This window comes from Moschus berezovskii, chromosome 13 (assembly GCF_049115385.1).
Source record: "Moschus berezovskii isolate FMDL1 chromosome 13, NW_MosBer_1.0, whole genome shotgun sequence".
Classification (NCBI taxonomy): domain Eukaryota; kingdom Metazoa; phylum Chordata; class Mammalia; order Artiodactyla; family Moschidae; genus Moschus; species Moschus berezovskii.
The window spans coordinates 92,598,093-92,616,152 of record NC_142472.1 but is presented as its reverse complement, the minus strand read 5'-3'; positions in this window follow the sequence as shown (position 1 = coordinate 92,616,152).

Sequence of the window (18,060 nt, the reverse complement as noted above, 5' to 3'; positions counted from 1 at the left end):
ATTTGTAAGGCCACCTCAGACAGCCATTTTGCTTTTTTTGCATTTCTTTTCCATGGGGATGCTCTTGGTCCCTGTCTCCTGTACAATGTCACGAACCTCCATCCAGAGTTCATCAGGCACTCTATCTATCAGATCTAGTCCCTTAAACCTATTTCTCACTTCCACTGTATAATCCTAAGGGATTTGATTGAGGTCATATCTGAATGGTCTAGGGGTTTTCCCTACTTTCTTCAATTTAAGTCTGAATTTGGCAATAAGGAGTTCATGATCTGAGCCACAGTCAGCTCCTGGTCTTGTTTTTGCTAACTGTATACATCTTCTCCTTCTTTGGCTGCAAAGAATATAATCAATCTGATTTCGGTGTTGACCATCTGGTGATGTCCACGTGTAGAGTCTTCTCTTGTGTTGTTGGAAGAGCGAGTTTGCTACGACCAGTGCGTTCTCTTGACAAAACTCTATTAGACTGGGCCCTGCTTCATTCCGTGCTCCAAGGCCAAATTTGCCTGTTACTCCAGGTGTTTCTTGACTTCCTACTTTTGCATTCCAGTCCCCTATAATGAAAAGGACATCTTTTTGGGTGTTAGTTCTAAAAGGTCTTGTAGGTCTTCATAGAACCATTCAACTTCAGCTTCTTCAGCGTTAGTGGTTGGGGCATAGGCCTGGATTAATGTAATGTTGAATGGTTTGCCTTGGAAATGAACAGAAATCATTCTGTCGTTTTTAAGATTGCATCCAAGTACTGCATTTCGGAGTCTCTTGTTGACCATGATGGCTACTCCATTTCTTCTAAGGGATTTCTGCCCACAGTAGTGTATATATAATGGTCTGCTGCTACTGCTAAGTCACTTCAGTCGTATCCGACTCTGTGTGACCCCATAGACGGAACCCCACCAGGCTCCCCCGTCCCTGGGATTCTCCAGGCAAGAACACTGGAGTGGGTTGCCATTTCCTTCTCCAATGTGTGAAAGTGAAAAGTGAAAGTGAAGTCGCTCAGTCATGTCCGACCCTTAGCGACCCCATGGACTGCAGCCTACCAGGCTCCTCCATCCATGGGATTTTCTAGGCAATAGTACTGGAGTGGCTTGCCATTGCCTTAATGGTCATCTGAGTTAAATTCACACATTCCAGTCCATTTTAATTCACTGATTCCTAGAATGTCTATGTTCACTCTTGCCGTCTCCTGTTTGACCACTTCCAATTTGCCTTGATTCCTGGACCTTACATTCCAGGTTCCTATGGAATATTGCTCTTTACAGCACCAGACCTTGCTTCTATCATCCGTCACATCCACAACTGGGTACTGGTTTTGCTTTTGCTCCATCCCTTCATTCCTTCTAGAGTTATTTCTCCACTGATCTCCAGTAGCATACTGGGCACCTACAGAGCTGGGGAATTCCTCATTCAGTATCCTGTCATTTTGCCCTTTGATACTGTTCATGGGGTTCTCAACGCAAATATACTGAAGTGGTTTGCCATTCCCTTCTCCAGTGGACCACATTCAGCTGTGGTCCATGTGATCAGATCAAGTAGATTCCTGTGATTATGATTTCAGTGTGTCTGCCATCTGAAGCCCCCTCGCAATACCTACCATCTGATTTGAGTTTCTCTTACCTTGGGTGTGGGATATCTCTTCACAGCTGCTCCAAGAAAGCACAGCTGCTGCACCTTACCTTGGATGAGGGGAATGTCCTCAAGGCCGCCCATCCTGACCTTGAACGTGAGTACCTCCTCTCGGCCCTCCCCCGCACAGCCACCGCCTATTGGAGATGGGGTACCTCCACTCGGCCGCCTGCCCTGGCCTCAGGCATGGGGTAGCTCCTCACCGCTGCGCATCTCTGCATGGTCGGTTGCGCCAGGGCCGGCTTCTCTCCAGTCTGCGCAGGTGGGGCCTGTGTATCCCGCGTCTGGTGGGCGGGGCCGGGGTCTCTCCCATCTGGGCGGGCGGGGCCAGGGTCTCTCGCGTCTGCGCGGGCGGGGCAAGGGTCTCTGGCATCTGCGCAGGCGGGGCCGGCTTCTCTTGCGTCTGCTCGGGCGGCGCCAGCAACAATAGCATCTGAGCGGGCGGGGCCGAGGTCTCTCCTGTCTGAGCGGGCGGGGCCGGGGTCTCTCGAGTCTGCGCGGGTGGGGCCGGGTTCTCTCCCGTTTGAGCGGGTGGGGAAGGCCTCTCTCGCGTCTGCGCTGGCAAGGCCCGTGTCTCTGGCGTCTCAGCCGCCTGGGCCGGCATCTCTCGTGTCTGCGCGGGTGGGGCTGGTATTTCTCCCTTTTGCACAGCCGGGTGAGACTCAAAAAATTCCCTCAAACAGTCGTCCCCATTGGAGAGGAGAACACACTTTATGGACTTAACTCGAGAAGAGGCCCTATTCCCATTTAAAGGCTCAACAGTAATCCCGAAATTCCCCTTCCAACACAAAAGGGTTCCTGACTTCCCTGAAGCAGCCAGAGAGAATTCCTGAGGTCCTGTTCGCTACCTGAGAAGTTCAACCAGGTTCCCGCCGCAACTCTAGAAACACCACAAAATTATCCCCTCAATGCGAGATCAGGAAAATATTCCGCTGCACAATTCAAGAGAAATCCCACGTTCCGCTGGAAAGGCAAAACTGTATTTGACACCCTTTATACGACTCAGAAAATTCCCTCACACAGCCATCCCCATTGGAGAGGAGAACACAATTTATGGACTCAACTTGGGAAGAGGCCCTATTCCCATTTAACGGCTCGAGAGTAATCTCGAAATTCCCGTTCCAGTAGAAAAGGGTGACTAACTTCCCTGAAGCAACACAAGCGAGTTCCTGAGGTCCCCGTCGCAACTCGAGAAGTACCCCCAGCTTCCCGCCTCAAAAGGGGAAACACCAAAAAATTATCCGCTCAATGTGAGATGAGGAAATTTTGCACTGCACAGTTAAATAGAAATCCCACATTCCCGCTTGAAAGGCAAAAGGGCACTTGACACACTTTATGCGATTCAGATAGTTTCCTAACACCCGTACTTATTGGAGCGGAGAACACACTTCATGGACTCAAATCTAGAAGAGGACCTATTCCCATTTAAGGGCTCCAGAGTAATCTGGAAGTTCCACTTCCAAAAAAAGGGGACCTGACTTCCCTGAAGCAACACGAACGAGTTCCTGAGGTCCACGCTGCAACTCGAGAAGTACCCCCAGATCCAAGCCGAAACTCGAGACACAACAAAATTATCCCCACAATGCGAGATGAGGAAATTTTGCGCTCCAAAATCTCAAGAGAATTCCCACATACCCGCTTGAAAGGCAAAAGGTCACTTGACACACTTTATGTGACCCAGAAAGTTCGCTCACAGAGCCGTACCCATTGGAGAGGAAAAAACAACTTTTGGACTCAACTCCAGATGAATCCGTATTCCCAATGAACGGCTCGAAAGTAAACCGGAAGTTCCCGTTCCAACACAAAAGGGGCCCTGACTTCCCTGAAGCAACCCGAGCCACTTCCTGAGGTCCCCGTTGCAACTCGAGAAGCACCCGCAGCATCCCGCCGCAACTCGAGAAACACCCCAAAATTATCCCCTCAATGCGAGATGAGGAAATTGTGCGCTGCAGAATCTCAAGAGAAATACCACATTCCCGCTTGAAAGGCAAAAAGGTACTTGACACCCTTTATTCGACTCAGAAAGTTCCCTCACACAGCCGTCCCCTTTGGAGAGGAGAACACACTTTATGGACTCAATTCGAGATGAAGCCCTATTCCCATTTAATGGCTGGAGAGTAAACAGGAAGTGCCCTTTCCAACACAAAAGGGGACCTGTCTTACCTGAAGAAACCCAAGCAAGTTCTTGAGGTCCACATGGCAACTCGAGAAGTACCCCCAAGCTTCCTGCCGCAACTAGAGAAACACCACAAAATTATCCCCTCAATGCGAGAAGAGGAAATTTTGGGCTGCAGAATCTCAAGAGAAATACCACTATTGCCTCTTGAAAGGCAAAAAGTACTTCATACCGTTTATGTGACTCAGAAATTTCACTAATATCATTCCCCATAGGAGAGGAGAACACACTTTATGGACTCAATTCGAGATGAGGCCCTATTCCCATTTAACGGCTCCAGCCTAAACCGTAAGTTCCCCTTCCAACACAAAAGGGGACCTGACTTTCCAGAAGCAACTCGAGCAAATTCCTGAGGTCCTCGTCGCAACACGAGAAGTAATCCAAAATTCCCGCCACAACTTGACATACACCACAAAATTATCTCCAATGCGAGATGAGGATTTTTTGCGCTGCAGAATCTCAAGAGAAATACCACATTCTCTCTTGAAATGCAAAAGGGTACTTGACATCCTTTATGCGACTCAGAAATTTCACTAACATCAGTCCCCATTGGAGAGGTGAACGAACTTTATGTGCTCAATTCAAAAGGAGGCACTATTGCCAATTAACTGCTCGAGAGTAAATCGGAAGTTCCCCTTTCAAAAAAAAGGGGACCTGCCTTACCTGAAGAAACCCGAGTGAGTTCCTGAGGTATGCATAGCAACTTGAGAAGTACTCCCAGCTTCCCGCCGCAACTCGAGAAACACCACAAAATTATCCCCTCAATGCAAGAATAGGAAATTTTGCGGTACAGAATCTCAAGAGAAATACCACATTCCCTCTTGAAAGGCAAAACGGTTCTTGAAACCCTTTATGCGAAATTGCAAGAATAGGAAATTTTGCGTTACAGAATCTCAAGAGAAATACCACATTCCCTCTTGAAAGGCAAAACGGTTCTTGAAACCCTTTATGCGACCCAGAAAGTTCCGTCACACAGCCGTCCTCATTGGACAGGAGAACACACTTTACGGACTCAAATCAAGATGAGGCCCTATTCCCAATAAACGGCTGGAGAGTAAACCGGAAGTTCCCCTTCCAACACCAAAGGGGACCTGACTTCCCTGAAGCAACCCAGGCGAGTTCCTGAGGTCCCCGTCGCAACTCGAGAAATACCCTAGCCTCCAGCCGCAACTAGAGAAACACCACAAAATTATCCCCTCAGTGTGAGATGAGGAAATTTTGCGCTGCAGAATCTCAAGAGAAATACCACATTCCCTCTTGAAAGGCAAAAGGACTCTTAACACCCTTTATGCGATTCAGAAAGTTCCCTCACACAGCAGTGCCCATTGGAGAGGAGAACACACTTTATGGACTCAATTCGAGATGAGGACCGATTCCCACTTAACGGCTCGATAGTGAACCGGAAGTTCCCCTTCAAACACAAAACGGGACCTGCCTTACCTGAAGAAACCCGAGCGAGTTCCTGATGCCCCCATCGCAACTCGAGAAGTACCCCCAGCTTCCCGCCCCAACTGGACATACACCACAAAATTATCACCTCAATGCGAGATGAAGAAATATTGCTCTGCAGAATCTCAAGAGAAATATCACATTACCTCTTGAAAGGCAAAAGGGTTCTTGACTCCCTTTATGCGACTCAGAATGTTCCCTAACATCCATCCTCAGTGCAGAGGAGAACACTCTTCATGCAGTCAAATTGAGAAGAGGCAATATTCCCATTTAAAAGCTCAAGAGTAATCAAGAAGTTCCCCTTCCAACACAAAAGGGGACTTGACTTCCCTGGAGCAACCTGAGAGAGTTCCTGAGGTTCCCGTTTCAACTCCAGAAGTATCCCCTACTTCCAACCACAACTCGAGAAACAGCACAGTATTATCCCCGCAATGCGACATGAGGTAATTTTGCGCTGCAGAATCTGAAGAGAAATCCCACATTCCCGCTTGAAAGGCAAAAGGGAACTTGGCATACTTTATGCTCCTCAGAAAGTTCCCTAAAATCCATCCCCATTGCAGAGGCATAAACAATTTATGGACTCAACTCCAGAAGAGCCCCTATTCCCTTAAAGGCCTCGAGAGTAATCCGGAAGTTCCCCGTCCAGCACTAAAGGGGACCTGACTTCCCTAAAGTAACTCCAGTGAGTTCCTGAGGTCCCCGTTGAAACTCGAGAAGTACCCCCAGCTTCCCGCCGAAATTCGGGAAACACCACAAAATTATCCCCTCAATGCGAGATGAGGAAACTTTGCGCTGCAGAATCTGAAGAGAAATCCCACATTCCCAATTGAAAGGCAAAAGCATACATGACTCCCTTTATGTCACTCAGAAAGTTCCCTAACATCCTTCCCCATTGGAGAGGAGAACACACTTTATGGACTCAACTCCAGAAGAGGTCCTATTCCCATTAAAGGGCTCGAGACGAATCCGGAAGTTCCCCTTCCAGCACAAAAGGGGACCTGACTTCCCTGAAGAAACTCGAGTGAGTTCCTGAGGTCCCCATCTAAACTCAAGAAGTACCCCCAGCGTCCCGCCGCAATTTGAGAAACACCACAAAATTATCCCCTCAATGCGAGAAGAGGAAATTTTGGGCTGCAGAATCTCAAGAGAAATACCACTATTGCCTCTTGAAAGGCAAAAAGTACTTCATACCGTTTATGTGACTCAGAAATTTCACTAATATCATTCCCCATAGGAGAGGAGAACACACTTTATGGACTCAATTCGAGATGAGGCCCTATTCCCATTTAACGGCTCCAGCCTAAACCGTAAGTTCCCCTTCCAACACAAAAGGGGACCTGACTTTCCAGAAGCAACTCGAGCAAATTCCTGAGGTCCTCGTCGCAACACGAGAAGTAATCCAAAATTCCCGCCACAACTTGACATACACCACAAAATTATCTCCAATGCGAGATGAGGATTTTTTGCGCTGCAGAATCTCAAGAGAAATACCACATTCTCTCTTGAAATGCAAAAGGGTACTTGACATCCTTTATGCGACTCAGAAATTTCACTAACATCAGTCCCCATTGGAGAGGTGAACGAACTTTATGTGCTCAATTCAAAAGGAGGCACTATTGCCAATTAACTGCTCGAGAGTAAATCGGAAGTTCCCCTTTCAAAAAAAAGGGGACCTGCCTTACCTGAAGAAACCCGAGTGAGTTCCTGAGGTATGCATAGCAACTTGAGAAGTACTCCCAGCTTCCCGCCGCAACTCGAGAAACACCACAAAATTATCCCCTCAATGCAAGAATAGGAAATTTTGCGGTACAGAATCTCAAGAGAAATACCACATTCCCTCTTGAAAGGCAAAACGGTTCTTGAAACCCTTTATGCGAAATTGCAAGAATAGGAAATTTTGCGTTACAGAATCTCAAGAGAAATACCACATTCCCTCTTGAAAGGCAAAACGGTTCTTGAAACCCTTTATGCGACCCAGAAAGTTCCGTCACACAGCCGTCCTCATTGGACAGGAGAACACACTTTACGGACTCAAATCAAGATGAGGCCCTATTCCCAATAAACGGCTGGAGAGTAAACCGGAAGTTCCCCTTCCAACACCAAAGGGGACCTGACTTCCCTGAAGCAACCCAGGCGAGTTCCTGAGGTCCCCGTCGCAACTCGAGAAATACCCTAGCCTCCAGCCGCAACTAGAGAAACACCACAAAATTATCCCCTCAGTGTGAGATGAGGAAATTTTGCGCTGCAGAATCTCAAGAGAAATACCACATTCCCTCTTGAAAGGCAAAAGGACTCTTAACACCCTTTATGCGATTCAGAAAGTTCCCTCACACAGCAGTGCCCATTGGAGAGGAGAACACACTTTATGGACTCAATTCGAGATGAGGACCGATTCCCACTTAACGGCTCGATAGTGAACCGGAAGTTCCCCTTCAAACACAAAACGGGACCTGCCTTACCTGAAGAAACCCGAGCGAGTTCCTGATGCCCCCATCGCAACTCGAGAAGTACCCCCAGCTTCCCGCCCCAACTGGACATACACCACAAAATTATCACCTCAATGCGAGATGAAGAAATATTGCTCTGCAGAATCTCAAGAGAAATATCACATTACCTCTTGAAAGGCAAAAGGGTTCTTGACTCCCTTTATGCGACTCAGAATGTTCCCTAACATCCATCCTCAGTGCAGAGGAGAACACTCTTCATGCAGTCAAATTGAGAAGAGGCAATATTCCCATTTAAAAGCTCAAGAGTAATCAAGAAGTTCCCCTTCCAACACAAAAGGGGACTTGACTTCCCTGGAGCAACCTGAGAGAGTTCCTGAGGTTCCCGTTTCAACTCCAGAAGTATCCCCTACTTCCAACCACAACTCGAGAAACAGCACAGTATTATCCCCGCAATGCGACATGAGGTAATTTTGCGCTGCAGAATCTGAAGAGAAATCCCACATTCCCGCTTGAAAGGCAAAAGGGAACTTGGCATACTTTATGCTCCTCAGAAAGTTCCCTAAAATCCATCCCCATTGCAGAGGCATAAACAATTTATGGACTCAACTCCAGAAGAGCCCCTATTCCCTTAAAGGCCTCGAGAGTAATCCGGAAGTTCCCCGTCCAGCACTAAAGGGGACCTGACTTCCCTAAAGTAACTCCAGTGAGTTCCTGAGGTCCCCGTTGAAACTCGAGAAGTACCCCCAGCTTCCCGCCGAAATTCGGGAAACACCACAAAATTATCCCCTCAATGCGAGATGAGGAAACTTTGCGCTGCAGAATCTGAAGAGAAATCCCACATTCCCAATTGAAAGGCAAAAGCATACATGACTCCCTTTATGTCACTCAGAAAGTTCCCTAACATCCTTCCCCATTGGAGAGGAGAACACACTTTATGGACTCAACTCCAGAAGAGGTCCTATTCCCATTAAAGGGCTCGAGACGAATCCGGAAGTTCCCCTTCCAGCACAAAAGGGGACCTGACTTCCCTGAAGAAACTCGAGTGAGTTCCTGAGGTCCCCATCTAAACTCAAGAAGTACCCCCAGCGTCCCGCCGCAATTTGAGAAACACCACAAAATTATCCCCTCACTGCGAGATGAGGAAATTTTGCGCTGCAGAATCTCAAGAGAAATCCCACATTCCGGCTTGAAAGGCAAAAGGGTACTGACTCCGTTTATGCGACTCAGAATGTTCCCTAACATCCTTCCTCAGTGGAGAGGAAAACTAACTTAATCGACTCAAATCAAGAAGAGGCATTTTTCCCATTTAACAGCTCGAGAGTAATCCGGAAGTTCCCCTTCCAACACAAAAAAGGACTTGACTTCCCTGAAGCAACCCGAGCGAGTTCCTGAGGTCCCCGCTGCAACTCGAGAAGTACCCCCAGCTTCCCGCCACAACTCGAGAAACACCACAAAATTATCCCCTCAATGGGAGATGAGGAAATTTTGCGCTGCAGAATCTCAAGAGAAATCCCACATTCCCGCTTGAAAGGCAGAAGGGTACTTGACTCCCTTTAGGCGACTCAGAATGTTCCCTAACATCCATCCTCAGTGGAGAGGAGAACATAATTTATGGACTTAAATGGAGAGGAGGCAATATTCCCTTTTAACGTCTTGACAGTAATCCGGAAGTTCCCCTTCCAACACAAAAGGCGACTTGACTTCCTTGAAGCAACCCGAGCGAGTTCCTGAGGTCCCCGCCATAGCTAGAGAAGTGCCCCCTGCTTCCCACCACAACTGGAGAAACACCACAAAATTATCACCTCAATGCGAGATGAGGAAATTTTGCGCTGCAGAAACTCAAAAGAAATCCACATTACCATTGAAAGGCAAAAGCTTACTTGACACACATTATGCCACTCAGAAAGTTCCCTAAGCTCTGTCTCCACTGGAGAGGATATCACACTTTAGAGACTCAACTGGAGAAGAGGCCCTATTCCCATTACAGGGCTCAAAATATTCAGGAAGTTCCCCTTCCAGCACAAATGGCAATTGATTCACTGAAGTAACTAGGGTAAGTTTCTGAGGTATTCCCAACTCGAGAAACAGCACAAAATTATTCCCTCAATGCGAGATGAGGAAATTCTGCGATGCAGCATCTCAAGAGAAATACCACATTCCCTCTTGAAAGGCAAAAAGGTACTTGACAACCTTTATTCGACTCAGAAACTTCACTCACACAGCCGTCCCGTTTGGAGAGGAGAACACACTTCATGGACTCAATTCGAGATGAGCCCCTGTTCACATTTAAGGGTTCGAGACGAAACCGGAAGTTCCCCTTCCTGCAACAAAGGGGACCTGATTTCCCTGAAGCAACTTCAGCGAGTTCCTGAGGTCCCCGTTGCAACTCGAGAAGCACCCCCAACTTCCCGCCGCAACTCGACAAACACCCCAAAATTATCCCCTCAATGCGAGATGAGGAAATTTTGCGATGCAGAATCTCAAGAGAAATCCCACATTCCCGCATGAAAGGCAGAAGGGTACTTGACTCCCGTTAGGCGACTCAGAATGTTCCCTAACATCCATCCTCAGTGGAGAGGAGAACATAATTTATGGACTTAAATGGAGAGGTGGCAATATTCCCTTTTAACGTCTTGACAGTAATCCGGAAGTTCCCCTTCCAAAACAAAAGGCGACTTGACTTCCCTGAAGCAACCCCAGCGAGTTCCTGAGGTCCCCGTCGCAACTCGTGAAGCACACCCAGCTTCCCGCCGAAACTCGAGAAACACCCCAAAATTATCCCCTCCATGCGAGATGAGGAAATTTAGCCATGCAGAATCTCACGAGAAATAGCACGTTCCCTCTTTAAAGGCAAAAAGGTACTTGACACCCTTTATTCGACTCAGAAAGTTCGCTCACACAGCCGTCCCCTTTGGAGAGGAGAACACACATTACGGACTCAATTCGAGAGGAGCCCCTGTGCACATTGAAGGGCCCGAGAGGAAACCGGAATTTCCCCTTCCAAAACCAAAGGGGACCTGACTTCCCTGAAGCAACCCCAGCGAATTCCTGAGGTCCCCGTCGCAACTCGAGAAGCACCCCCAGCTTCCCGCCGCAACTTGAGAAACACCCCAAAATTTTCCCCTCCATGCGAGATGATGAAATATGGCCATGCAGCATCTCAAGAGAAATACCACCTTCCCTCTGGAAAGGCAAAAAGGTTCTTGACACCCTTTATTCGACTCAGAAAGTTCCCTCACACAGCCGTCCCCTTTTGAGAGGAGAACACACTTCACGGACTCAATTCGAGAGTAGCCCCTGTGCACATTGAAGGGCTCGAGAGGAAACCGGAAGTTCCCCTTCCAACACCAAAGGGGACCTGACTTCCCTGAAGCAACCCCAGCGAGTTCCTGATGTGCCCGTCGCAATTCGGGAAACACCCCCAGCTTCCCGCCGCAATTCGAGAAACACCCCAAAATTATCCCCTGCATGCGAGATGAGGAAATTTGGCGATGCAGCATCTCAGGATAAATACCACATTCCCTCTGGAAAGGCAAAAAGGTACTTGACACCCTTTATTCGACTCATAAAGTTCCCTCACACAGCTGTCGCCTTTGGAGAGGAGAACACACTTTACGGACTCAATTCGAGAGGAGTCCCTGTGTACATTGAAGGGATGGAGAGGAAACCGGAAGTTCTCCTTCCAACACCAAAGCGGACCTGACTTCCCTGAAGCAACCCCAGCGAGTTACTGAGGTCTCCGTCGCAACTCGAGAAGCACCTCCAGCTTCCCACCGCAACTCGGGAAACACTCCAAAATTATCCCCACCATGCGAGATGAGGAAATTTGTCGATGCAGCATCTCAAGAGAAATACAACATTCCCTCTGGAAAGTCAAAAAGTACTTGACACCCTTTATTCGACTCAGAAAGTTCCCTCACACAGCCGTCGCCTTTGGAGAGGAGAACACACTTTACGGACTCAGTTCGAGAGGAGCCCCTGTGCACATTGAAGGGCTCGAGAGGACACCGGAAGTTCGCCTTCCAACAACAAAGCGGACCTCACTTCCCTGAAGCAACCCTAGCGAGCTCCTGAGGTCCCCGTTGCAACTCGAGAAGCACCCCCAGCTTCCCGCAGCAACTCGAGAAACACCCCAAAATTATCCCCTCCATGCGAGATGAGGAAATTTGGCGATGCAGCATCTCAATAGAAATACCACATTCCCTCTGGAAAGGGAAAAAGGTACTTGACACCCTTTATTCGACTCAGAAAGTTCCGTCACACAGCCGTCCCCTTCGGAGAGGAGAACACACTTTACGGACTCAATTCGGCAGGAGCCCCTGTGCACATTGAAGGGCTCGAGAGGAAACCGGAAGTTCCCCTTCCAACACCAAAGGGGACCTGACTTCCCTGAAGCAACCCCAGCGAGTTCCTGAGGTCCCCGTCTCAACTCGAGAAGCACCCCTAGCTTCCCGCCGCAACTCGAGAAACACCCCAAATTTATCCCCTCTATGCGAGATGAGGAAATTTGGCGATGCAGCATCTCAAGAGAAATACCACATTCCCTCTGGAAAGGCAAAAATATACTTGACAGCTTTTATTCGACTCAGAAAGTTCCCTCACACAGCCGTCCCCTTTGGAGAGGAGAACACACTTTACGGACTCAATTCGAGACGAGCCCCTGTGCACATTGAAGGGCTGGAGAGGTAACCGGAAGTTCCCCTTCCAACACCAAAGGGGACCTGACTTCACTGAAGCAACCCCAGCGAGTTCCTGATGTCACCGTCGCAACTCGAGAAGCACACCAAAATTATCCCGTCCATGCGAGATGACGAAATTTGGCAATGCAGCATCTCAATAGAAATACCACATTCCCTCTTGAAAAGCAAAAACGTACTTGACACCCTTTATTCGACTCAGAAAGTTCCCTCACACAGCCGTCCCCTTTGTAGAGGAGAACACACTTTACGGACTCAATTCGGGAGGAGCCACTGTGCACGTTGAAGGGCTCGAGAGGAAACCGGAAGTTCCCCTTCCAACACCAAACAGGACCTGACTTCCCTGAAGCAACCCCAGCGAGTTCCTGAGGTCCCCGTCGCAACTAGATTAGCACTCCCAGCTTCCAGCCGCAACTCGAGAAACACCCCAAAATAATCCCCTCCATGCGAGATGAGGAAATTTGGCGATGCAGCATCTCAACAGAAATACCACATTCCCTCTGGAAAGGCAAAAAGGTACTTGACACCCTTTATTCGACTCCGAAAGTTCCCTCACACAGCCGTCCCCTTTGGAGAGGTGATAACACTTTACGGAGTCAATTCGAGGGGAGCCCCTGTGCACATTGAAGGGCTCGAGAGAAAACCGGAAGTTCCCCTTCCAACAGCAAAGGGGACCAGACTTCCCTGAAGCAATCCCAGCGAGTTCCTGAGGTCCCCGTCGCAACTCGAGAAGCACCCCCAGCTTCCCGCCGCAACTCGAGAAACACCCCAAATTTATCCCCTCCTTGCGAGATGAGGAAATTTGGCGATGCAGCATCTCACGAGAAATACCAAATTCCCTCTGGAAAGGCAAAAATATACTTGACAGCTTTTATTCGACTCAGAAAGTTCCCTCACACAGCCGACCACCTGGAGGGGAGAATACACTTTATGGACTCAATTGGAAATGAGGCCCTGTTCACATTTAAGGGCTCGAGAGCACACCGGATGTTCCCCTTCCAATACCAAAGGGGACCTGACTTCCTTGAAGAACTCGGGCGAGTTCCTGTGGTCCCGTCAACACTCGAGAAGTACCACCAGCTTATCGCCGCAACACGAGAAATACCAAAAAATTATCCCCTCAATGCAAGAAGAGGAAATTTTGCGATGCAAAATTTCAAGAGAAATACCACATTCCCTCTTGAAAGGCAAAAAGGTCCTTGACAACCTTTATTCGACGCTGAAAGTTCCCTCACACAGCCCTAGACATTGGAGAGGAAAACACACTTTATGGACTCAAATCGATATGAGCCCCTGTTCACATTTAAGGGCTCGAGAGCAAAGAGGAAGTTCCCCTTCCAACACCAAAGCGGACCTGACTTCCCTGAAGCAACCCGAGCGAGTTCCTGAGGTCCCCGTCGCAACTGGAGAAGTACCTCCGGCTTCTCGCCGCAACACGAGAAACACTACAAAATTGTGCCCTCAGTGCGAGAAGAGGAAATTTTTCAATGCAGAAGCTTAAGAGAAATACCACATTCCCTCTTGAAAGACAAAAAGTTACTTGACACCCTTTATTCGACTCAGAAAGTTCCCTAACACAGCCCTACCCTTTGGAGAGGAGAACACAATTTATGGACTCAACTCGAGATGAGCCCCTGTTCACTTTTAAGGTCTCGAGAGCAAACCGGAAATTCCCCTTCCAACACCAACGGGGACCTGACTTCCCTGAAGCAACCCGAGCGAGTTCCTGATGTCGGCGTCGCAACTCGAGATGTACCACCAGCTTCCCGCAGTAACTCGAGAAACACCACAAAATTATCCCCTCAATGCGAGAGGAGGAAATTTTGCAATTCAGAATCTCAAAAGAAATACCACATTCCCTCTTGAAAGGGAAAAAATGTCTTTGACACCCTTTGTTAGATTCAGAAAGTTCCTTCACACAGCTGTTCCGTTTGGAGAGGAGAACACACTTTATGGACTCAATTTGAAATGAGATCCTGTTAACATTTAAGCGCTCTAGAGTAACTGGAAGTTCCCCTGCCAACACCAAAGGGGACCTGAATTCCCTGAGGCAACACGAGCAAGTTCCTGAGGTCCCCGTCGCAACTCGAGAAGCACCCCAGCTTCCCGCCGGAACTCGAGAAACGCCACAAAATTATTCCCTTAATGCGAGATATGGAAATATTGCCCTGCAGAATCTCAAGAGAAATACCACATTCCCTCTTGAAAGGCAAAAGTGTACTTTACACGCTTTATGCAGCTCAGAAAGTTTGCTCACCCAGTCGTCCTCATTGGACAGGACAACACACGTTATGGACTCAATTGGAGATGAGGCCCTATTCCCATTAAACGGCTCGAGAGTAAACCGGTAGTTCCCCTTCCAACAGAGAAGGTGAACTGACTTCCCTAAAGCAACCGGAGCGAGGTCCTGAGGTCCCCGTTGAAACTCGAGAAGTACCCCCAGTTTCCCGTCGCAACTCGAGAAACAACACAAAATTATCCCCTCAATGCGAGATGAGGAAATTTTGCGATGCAGAATCTCAAGAGAAATACCACATTCCCTCTTGAAAGGCAAAAGGGTACTTGACACTCTTTATGCGACTCACAAAGTTCCCTCACACCGCCGTCCCAATTGCAGAGGAGAACACACTTTATGGACTCAACTCAAGAAGAGGACCTATTCCCATTTGATGGCTCCAGAGTAATCCCAAATTTCCCCTTCCAACACAAAAGGGGACCTGACTTCCCTGAAGTAACCCGAGGGAGTTCCTGAGGTCCCCGTGGCAACTCGAGAAGTACCCAAAGCTTCCCGCCAAAATCGAGAAACACCACAAAATTATCCACTCAATGCGAGATGGGGAAATTGTGCGCTGCAGAATCTCAAGATAATTCCCACATTCCCGCTTAAAAGGCAAAAGTGTACTTGACACAATTTATGGGACTCAGAAAGTTCGCTCACACAGCTGTCCCCATTGGAGAGGAGAACAAACGTTATGGACTCAACTTGAGAATAGGCCCTATTCCCATTTAACTGATAAAGAGAAACCCTGAAATTCAATTTCCAACAAAAAAGCGGACCTGACTTCCCTGAAGAAACCAGAGCGAGTTCCTGAGGTCCCCGTCGCAACTCGATAAGTTCCCCCAACTTCCTGCCGAAACTCAAGAAACACCACAAAATTATCCCATCAATGTGAGATGAGGAAATTTTGCGCTGCAGAATCTCAAGAGAAATCTTACTTTAACTCTTGAGAGGCAAAAGGGTACTTGAAACCCTTTATGCAACTCAGAAATTTCCCTCACACAGGCGTCCCCATTGGAGAGGAGAACACTCCTTATAGACTCACTTTGAGAAGAGGCCCTATTTCCATTTAACGTCTCGAGAGTAATTCCGAAATACCCCTTGCACTACAAAAGGGGAATTAACTTCCCTGAAGCAACAAGAGCAAGTTGCTGAGGTTCACGTCACAATTCAAGATGTACCCCCAGCTTCCCGCCTCAACAGGAGAAACAACACAAAATTATCCCCTCAATGTGAGATGAGGAAATTTTCTCTGCATAATCTCAAGAGTAATCCCACATTCCCTCTTGACACGAAAAAGGGTACTTGACACCCTTTATGCGACTCAGAATGTTCCCTCACACAGCCGTCCCCATTGGAGAGGAGAACACACTTTATGGAATTAATTCGAGATGAGGCCCTATTCCATTTTAACGGCTAGAGAGTAAACCGGAGCTTCCCCTTGCAACACAAAAGGGGACCATATTTCCTTGAAGCAAACCGAGCGAGTTCCTGAAGTCCCCTTCGCAACTCCAGAATTACCCCCAGCTTCCCGACGCACTTTGAGAAACATAATAAATTATCCCCTCAATGCGAGATGAGGAAATTTTGGGCTGCGGAATCTCAAGAGAAATCCCACAATCCCGCTTGAAAGGAAAAAGGGTATTGACTCCCTTTAGGCGACTCAGAATGTTCCCTAACATCTGTCCTCAGTCGAGAGGAGAACAGAATTTATGGACTCAACGAGAGTAATCCAGAAGTTCCCTTCCACCACAAAAGGCCACCTGACTTCCATGAAGTAACTCGAATGAGTTCCTGAGGTCCCCGACGCAACTCGAGATGTACCCCCAGCTTCCTGCCGCAATTTGAGAAACACCACACAATTACCCAGCTATGCGAGATGAGGAAATTTTCACGGCAATATCTCAAGATAATCACACATTCCCTCTTGTAACGCAAAAGGGTACTTGACACCAGTTATGCTACACAGAAATTACCGTCACACAGCCATCGCCATTGCAGAGGAGAACAGACATTATGGACTCAATTCGAGATGAGGCCTTATACCCATTTAACGGCTCGAGAGGAAACCGGAATTTCCCCTTCCAACACAAAAGGGGACCTGAATTCCCTGAAGCAACCGGAGCAAGATGCTGAGGTCCCCGTCGAAACTCGAGAAGAACACCCAGCTTCCCGCCGCAACTGGAGAAACACCAAAAAATTATCCCCTCATTGCGAGATTAGGAAATTTTGCGATGCAGAATCTCAAGAGAAATAACACACTCCCTCTTGAAAGGCAAAAAGGTACTTGACAACGATTATTCGACACAGGAATTTCCCTCACACAGCCGTCCCCATTGTAGAAAACACATTTATGGACTCAAATCGAGATAAGCCCCTATTCCCATTGAACGACTTGAGAGTAAACCGGAAGTTCCATTTCCAACACCAAAGGGCACCTGACTTCCCTAAAGAAACCCGAGCGAGTTCCTGAGGTCCCAGTCGCAACTCGAGAAGTACCCCCAACTTGCCGCCGCAACTCGAGAAACACCACAATATTATCCCCTCAATGCGAGAGGAGGAAATTTTGCGATGCAGAATCTCAAGAGAAATACCACATTCCCTCTTGAAAGGCAAAAAGGTCCTTGACACCCTTTATTCGACTCAGAAAGTTCCCTCATACAGCAGTCCCCAATGGAGAGGATCGCACACTATATGAACTCAATTCGACATGAGCCCCTGTTCACATTTAAGGGCTCGAGAGGAAACCGGAAGTTCCCATTCCAACACCAAAGGGAACCTGACTTCCCTGAAGCAACACGACGAGTTCCTCAGACCCCGTCGCAACGCGACAAGTACCCCAGGATTCCCGCCGCAACTCGAGAAACACCAAAAAATTTTTCCCTCTATGCGAGACGAGGAAACTTTGCGATGCACAGTCTCAAGAGAAATACCACATTCCCTCTTGAAAGGCAAAAATATCCTTGACACCCTTTATTCGACTGAGAAAGTTGTCTCACACAGCCGTCCCCATTGGAGAGGAGAACACACATTAAGGACTCAATTCGAGATGAACCCCTCTTCACATTTAAGGGCTCAAGAGGAAACCGGAATTTCCCCTTCCAACACCAAAGGGGACCTGACTTCCCTGAAGCAAGCACAGCGAGTTACAGACGTGCCCGTCGCAACTCGAGAAGCACCACCAGCTTCCCGCCGAAAACTCGAGAATCACCCTAAAATTATCCCCTCAATTCGAGATGAAGAAATTTTGCGATGCAGCATCTCAAGAGAAACACCACATTCCCTCTTGAAAGGCAAAAAGGTACTTGACACCCTTTATTCAACTCAGAAAGTTCCCTCACACAGTCATCCCTTTTGGAGAGGAGAACACATTTTATGGACTCAATTCGAGAT